The sequence below is a fragment of the Prunus avium genome, chromosome 1, assembly GCF_965620075.1.
Source record: "Prunus avium chromosome 1, drPruAviu1.hap1.1, whole genome shotgun sequence".
NCBI classification, from domain to species: domain Eukaryota; kingdom Viridiplantae; phylum Streptophyta; class Magnoliopsida; order Rosales; family Rosaceae; genus Prunus; species Prunus avium.
Genome location: NC_142284.1, coordinates 23,151,714 through 23,159,799, shown reverse-complemented (window position 1 = coordinate 23,159,799; position 8,086 = coordinate 23,151,714). Strand labels below are relative to the sequence as shown.

The 8,086-nt window shown below is 35.6% G+C and overlaps 1 long non-coding RNA gene across 1 annotated transcript; it reads left to right on the top strand.

The window, feature by feature from the left end:
• Positions 1-4,676: 4,676 nt before the first annotated feature.
• On the top strand, positions 4,677-5,967 carry LOC148297605 (uncharacterized). Its single transcript, XR_015832805.1, has 2 exons — positions 4,677-4,976; positions 5,188-5,967. It is a non-coding gene; the product is annotated as an uncharacterized LOC148297605 (long non-coding RNA).
• The last annotated feature ends 2,119 nt before the right edge of the window (positions 5,968-8,086 follow it).

Genomic DNA, 8,086 nt, shown 5'->3' with positions numbered 1-8,086 from the left:
CTACTAGAGGTGCAAGTTGGATTGTAAATTTCAATTCCGGCTGATTCCAATTCGAATTTTTCTAATTTTTGCACTTGTAAATCACATATGGCATTAAAAAGTTTTGAAATCCAAAAATTCTAAAAAAAATTGATTGGAATCGAAACACAACTCAAGACTCTAAAAATTCCGAATTCCGAAATATATTGGGGTTTAGCCGATCTTAAAGTTTCAAATGGTTAAAGCATGTTCAAAATTTGAATAATTTTCCAAAGTTTTTCAAAAAAATTCTGAAATACATAAGTTTCGTAATTTTCCAAATATTCCGAAAATTTAGAGTTTTTCCTAATCGGAATAACGGATGTTGAAATTCCAAAATTCTTTGCAACAGAAAATTAGTTCGCTTTAGGGTTTGATGTTGACAAGCCATAAACCTAGAGACTCATTTCGGACAATTAAACATTTCATAGACGGTTTGTTTTTAAGAACCAAAAAGAGTTATGCCAGAACAACAAATGCCATGCAAAGGGACATGTACATAATGCCAAGACATCAATGTCACTAGTGGCGGAGTCATAGTGGGGTCAGTGGGGTCGCACGACCTCTTGGAAGTCATGGAAATAAGCTTAGAGGTCCCTTTGAGCTGCTGGTGCGACCTCTTGGAGCTGCACACCAAGTGCTTGACTAAATGACTGAAGAAGATGAAGGCTGTCCAACCTAAAGAAGAAGGCAGCGCGCAAGTTTTTTTGTTTTTTTTTTCCTAAAACAACCTGGGCAAAACGACGTCGTTTTGGGCCAAGTCTGAAATCTAAAAAAAATAAGAAAATGGCCAGCGTATCCTTCCTCTCCACAGCGGTGCTTCCTTCATTCTAAAACCCCCAAATTTTTTTGTTTTCTCATCTAACTCTAAGTTCCCAACTCAATCCCCCCCTCCCCCAAAATCTCAACTCCATCTCCATCCTAAATTTTTATTGGGACTTTTACACTAAGACCCCTTGTGGTAAGATTCCTGGCTCCGCCACTATGTCACAGTTCAAAACGACCCCTTGCTGGTTCATGGACAGGTTTTCAAAGCGTAACTCTGGTCACTTATCTACATCTACATGGTCAAAGTATTACCCCTGCCATATATGTATTTGAATACATGGAGTGTGAAGAAACTCTTGTTCATACTGGAATTCGTGGTGAAATGATGATCATTTGAAAACCAAATAAAAGTATGCACATGGCAGGACCAGCCATATTCCCTACTATACACAAGACATAAGGAAGAAGGATGCATGCACAGTGGTAAGGACAACCCATACCACGATTAATGCAGACAAGGGCGACGGTGTCGGGATTGGCAAATTTCATAATGTGTACTACATCTGAAAAAGAAGAAGACAAGGAGCTCAAGTAAAGGGCAAGCAAGCGGCTTAAGTAAAGAAGAAGACAAGAAGGTCTGGCAGCCTACATCTGTCCACTAGATAAAATAATTGATGCATTGCTTGCTAGAGAACTTTCTTTCCACAATACTCAATTGGCATTTTCATTTTTTGTTTTCACTTTTTTTTACTCATTCTCTCTTTTCCTCCTTTTCAATCGCATTTCCACTTTCCATAATACTCAATTGGCATATATTATTAAGCCTCCTTCTCAATCACATCTATTGGCATATATTATTAAGTTTGATAATTATTTCAATTTTGGTTTTTAGTTTTCATTTTTTGTTATTCAAACTCTCTTCCTCCTTTTTAACCTCATCTCTACTTTCATTCTCACTTCTATTTTTAAAGAAGTTTAATAACTATTTCAATTTTAGTTTTTAATTTTCATTTTTTGTTTTCACTTTTGTTTTTTTATTCTTAAAGAAGTTTAATAACTATTTCAATTTTAGGTTTTAGTTTTCATTTTTTATTTTCACTTTTGTTACCCATTCTCTCTTCCTATTTCAATTTTAGGACTGCTTGTATTATTTAGTGGTTGGCACAGAGTGGGTTTCGAACCCCTTCCCTCTTTATTGCTGGGTATTCCAGCCTCCACTAGAGCAAGCAAGTTTCTTTGTAAATAGTGATATAATAAAAATATAACAAAAGGTCACTTTTGGTCCCTGTGGTTTCAATTTAGTCAATTTTGTCTCTGTGGTTTCAATTTGGTCGATTTTGTCCCTGTGGTTTCAATTTGAAACAATTTAAAGACAATTCTCAATTTCTGTCCATTTCTTTTAACTTCTGTTACTTGTGGATGGGCAATTTGGTCAATAAATTATTTAATTAATTAATTCCTTTTAAAAATAAAAATGATTGTCCTAAAAATAAAACATCTCTTTCATTCTCCTCCCAACCCAACGCCTTTCCCAACAGTAACCACCCAACCCCAATGCCGCCCACACAGAGTACCCCCCCAGCCACCACCTCCATATAACCCAACCACCACCCCAGCAACCCAAGCCCGCCCAACCCCAAACAACTCTGATGATGCAAACCAATACATGTTTTCGATTGGCTTAACTAAGACTAGAGAAGCAGAGGATTTTTTCTTTTTGTGTTCTTTCTGATCTACTGAAGTTTTGTTTTGTTTTCTATTGGCTGAAATCCCAGAGATCTGATCTGCTGAAGTTTTCATTGCCACCAACCCAATACCATGTATTTGTACATGGTGGTGGTTGATGTAAGGGACTGACCGAGCCGAATTAACCACTAGCACCGCGATGTGGACTCAAACCCCACACAAGCCACACTATCTTAGGCGGACCACTCGAACCGGACGAGGACTAAAACCACACAGCTCCGTAATGATATGTGTGGGAGCAAATATTTTCGTCTCCAATCAGAGCACGCCACGTGGAAAAGAAGATTATCCCTTAAATTAATTAATTAAACCATTTATTGGGATAATTAATTAATCAGGATAATATCTTAGTTATATGGTATTATCTCATAATTAATAAAGATAATATCATTAATTGGGATATTATCATAATAAAGGGATATTATCTTATTATTAATGAGATAATATCAATAATTTGGTTATTATCTTATCAAAGGGATAATATCCTAATTATTAGATATTATCTTATAATTAACGAGATAATTCAAATATTATCAAGTCCGACTCGATCTCTACGAAACCCTAGCCCCGAGGCTCCTATAAATAGATGGGTTTATTCATCATTCAAGGTACATCTAAAACCCGAGAAAATACCCGAAGCTCTCTCTCCCTCTCCACTCTCCATATTTTCTCCACACGGCTCCGGCCACCACACACGGCTCCGGCCACCCGGTTCACACCATACATACAACTCCGTACCCTTTGCTTAGCTATTGTTTTCCTACAAACACTCGAACTAACTTAGGCATCGGAGGGCCTTTGGCCAACACCCCCCGGGTGTGGTCTATTTACTCCAGTCTTTTTTACAGGAATCGAGAAGGAGAGAGAAGGAAGATCGAAGGTTGAAGGATCTAGAAGCGAATATTCTCCCGCGAGATTATTTGCACAAACAATATGGGTAGAAGAAATCAAGGGTATCTTCCTACATACCTTGGAAAGTCCCGGCCAACCACCCCTAGGGATGCCTCACTCAGAGACATAGGAGCTGCAAATGGTTGAAGACGTCCACGTATCTGATCACTATTGGGCCACTTCTAGGACAAGACATGCCTCTACGAGAGGAGATGCCATTGGGCCTCACATATTATCAATCATTCTGAGAAGATGAATCAAAGCATATTAGAGCATTTCCAGCAATGTAGCCAAGGGGAGGGCTGGGGGGTTTGGGCCAAAAAGCTGTTTCCAGCAACAAACTATTACTCGGGCTGATGGTGGGACCCAGCAGACTGGGCTGGCCTGAGGGCAAGGCTGGCCCTAGTGTTGGCCCGAGGGCAAAACATGACATCAACAGCTTCTTTCACGTGTCGCATTTTGGGCTCTCCGATCAGATATTTTTCCTTCAATCCAACAACAGCCAATTTTTGTGCAATAAAAAAAATGAAAAAAAAATAGATTAAAAAAAAAGATTTAAAAAAAAAACTAAAAAATTACTGAATTTTTTTTCTATAAATACCAACCAATACTCTTCACTTTTAACACAAAATCCTCATACATTTTATTCTTCTTTCTGCTATTATTCAAGTTTTGAAATGTATCTTAAATTTGAAACCGAAAATCTTATCCGATATGAATAGTATTGATATGTAGGAACCCAAAAATCTTGCTCGAAAATATTATCCAAAATAATTGTTTAAGTAAAAAAAGTTGTGAAAAAAACAAAAAAATGAATAGTAGTTGCCATAGCAAAGGGCAACTTCTGGAAACACACATAGCTTAATATGATAAGGGCAGCCTCTATTTACATGAATAGTAGCTGCCCTAGCCCCCCGCCAATCTTTATTTTCATTTTGATCCATGTAACATTGCACCCCCTCTAGGATCAAAGTTTTACGTTGACCACCAGTCAACACCGGTGATTATTCAAATTGCTGCTTTCCAAATTTGATGTAAAATGTATTGTAGAATTTATCCACAAGCATGGCCACTTAAAAATGTCTGTCGGGGCCCCCTTTGCATTGGGACAAGAGTGGTTCTCTTCTCTACTGTCCTGCACGTGATCAAAACAGAAGTTCAACGCTATTTTTTTCACACGGAGTACCCCTTTTTTTTTTTTGGTACAGAGGGGGGCCAAGACACGGAGTACCTTTTGACTACACCATCCGTCGTGTATTTATCATTTTTTGTGTGATTAGGTTACCTTTCTCCACACAAAGTCCTTTTTTACAAGACTTTTCCAAGTTTTTGGTTTTTTTTTTTGCTGGAAAGACTTTTCATTAGGAATATTGCAGATATAACAAAGAGTAATAAATAAACCCATGTATATAATAGCAACTTATTCCATTTTCAAGAGGACGTCCATGCTCTCTTAGACACACGTTCAAAACATCTAGTCCCTTTTGCTAATTGAACATAAGAAACTCTACAGAGAATAGAAGACTTTTCTTCTGAGCTTTCATCAATGGCAGGTAAGTACTATATATTATGATTAATATTTTAATTTGATTCAAGATCTTTTCCTTGATGTGATTCTATGTGTGTATAGGGTTTAAGGAATTTATGTAATTAGTTTACAATAGTAACTTCCGTTTATTGAAAGATTGTCTTCCATCTAATTTTGGAGTATTTGCCTCCACTTATTTGAAGATCTTTCCATTTTTATTTTTGCATATACATAAGATGGGTCTCGATCTCGATATGAAGCTGGACAAAGCCTCCACAAGAGCCCTAAGGAGAAAGAGCTGAACAAGAGCTCCCAGAAAAGGAAAAAAAAAGAGGCAGAAAATACAACTGAAAGCAACGAGACTTTCAACATTAATAATAATGATATCTCCGCAATTAGAAGCAAACATGTTGGGATTCGCAAGGCTTTCAACAAAGAAGGCAGAGGTGGTGATCAGGCAAGGACGACTAAAAACCACAACATTTCTGGCAATATAATTCATGGAGAAGACAGCAATAACGTTGGGATTAGCGACGTTGGCAACACGAACTACAACAAGTCGAGCGTACCATTTCTTCTTGGTCCTCTTATTCTTCTTGTTCTAGCTTTTTTAATTTTTAATTTATTTTATATATTAACGGTGAGTAAGCAAAACAAAAAATGAAGCAAGTGGTATGAGCAAAAAAGAAGGCACGACCGAGAAGAAAAAGAAAAAGAAGACAAAAATCAATAAGTGAGAAAGAAAGGTTCGGCTTGGAGTTTCTCGTACTATTACTCAGCGGAAGGGTTTGGAGATGTATGGCCACCAAAGCTCCTATACTCAAACTTTTCTTTGTGTTACTTTCTCTGAATCTGAATCTTATTTCTCTTATATATATTTATGTATTTCTTCTTCTTCTACATGCCATAAGTATATTGATACATGCTGAGTAAGTATTATTTCTTTTTCTTCTTGTGTACTTGCCATAAACATTTATGAATTCTGTAATATATTTGGGGTTCAAGCTTGTAAATAATGACTAGTTTCATGTTGAATTTGATATAACTTAATGATCAAAATAGACATAGACGGACAAGTTATTTCATAAAGGATAACGACATATAAATTATATCATATAATAGTTTTTTGAACTTTTTCATATAATTTTTCAATTTTGAGCCAACTTTAACCATTGAAATCATTAGATATGTTTAAAACTTTCAATGATTTTCCGAATTTGAATGGATGTTGAAATTCTGAAATTTTTGGAACATAATTGGAAAAGAATTTTCATTCCGATTTTTTTTGGAATGTGATTAATTGGAATCCTCTTATTCCGATATGATATGTCCGAAAATCAGCTCTAGAGAAACATATCATTTTCACTCTCCCTTCATCTTTTGAAGAGGAGGGGAGGAGAGGTTTAGGGTAAATAAATCTCAATTACAATAAGACTAAATAAACTGGTAAGTAACCAAAATCCTAATTAAGTAAGGAACCAAAGTCCTAACTAAGGACTCGCCAAGTCTTGTCCTCCATCCTACCATAGTGAGAGTCGATGTCGGCAGTACCAGCAATGTGGACATGTAACTTTTTAAACTTCAATGTGATTGAATGAAGATTATGCTTATAATTCTCCTTCAACTATATAAAACCGTTATTAGAGAACTTGGTTCGTTTTAGGTTTGATGTTGATAAGCCATAAATCTAGAGATTCATTTTCGACAATTAAGATTGTTTTTAAGATTCAAAAAGAGTGCCAAGATAAAAAGGGACACGTACGTAATGCCAAGACACAGCAATGTCACAGTTCAAACAACAGAGACCACTCGCTGGTATTTGAATACGTGAAGTGTGAACAAAACTCTTGTTTCAAACTTGAATTCTTTTTTTTTTTGGACAAATTTCAAACTTGAATTCACACTACTACAAAAAGGGCAAAAGACGACCAGAAAAAGACGACGGTAGAACAAAAAACCGTCGTTGTTTTTAAAAAGACGACGGTAACAAAAAACCATCGTGGATAAGTGACTTAAACAACTAAAAAATGGAGATACTATTGAGAATTTTTTTTATAATGACGCACACAAATAAAAAAGCGTCGTCTTATTAAAAAGCTTCTCTTCAGAGTTAAAATCTGACCAAAAAACAACGACAGCAAGTATGACAAGCGTCGTCTTTTAAAAATCAAGTGTCCTTTTTTTGGTAAAGACACGGTTGTTTTGAAAGAATTGTCGTCTATTATATGTAAAGATGACGGTTTTTTTTAATAAAAAGGGTCGTCTATTATTAAGTAAATACGACGGTTTTTTTATAAAAAGGGTCGTCTATTATGAAGTAAAGACGACCCTTTTTATATGAAAATGGTCGTCTATTATGAAGTAAAGACGACCCTTTTAATATTAAAAGGGTCGTCTATTATGAAGTAAAAACGACCCCTTTTATATGAAAAGGGTCGTCTATTATATGTAAAGACGACCCTTTTTATATGAAAAGGGTCGTCTATTATGAAGTAAAGACGACCCTTTTTATATGAAAATGGTCGTCTATTATGAAGTAAAGACGACCCCTTTTATATGAAAAGCCTCGTCTATTATGAATTAAAGACGACCCTTTTCATATAAAAAGGGTCGTCTATTATATGTAAAGACGACGGTTTTTTTTATAAAAAGGGTCGTCTATTATGAAGTAAAAACGACCCTTTTTATATGAAAATGGTCGTCTATTATGAAGTAAAGACGACCCTTTTTATATGAAAAGGGTCGTCTATTATATGTAAAGACGACGGTTTTTTTATAAAAAGGGTCGTCTATTATGAAGTAAAAACGACCATTTTTATATGAAAAGGGTCGTCTATTATATGTAAAGACGACGCTTTTTATATGAAAAGGGTCGTCTATTATGAAGTAAAGACGACCCTTTTCATATAAAAAGGGTCGTCTATTATATGTAAAGATGACGGTTTTTTTTTAAAAAGGGTCATCTATTATGAAGTAAAGATGACGGTTTTTGTAAAAAAAGGTCGTCTATTATGAAGTAAAGATGACGATTTTTTTTTAAAAAGGGTCGTCTATTATGAAGTAAAGATGGCGGTTTTTTTTAAAAAAGGTTGTCTATTATATGTAAAGATGATGGTTTGTTTTTAAAAAGGGTCA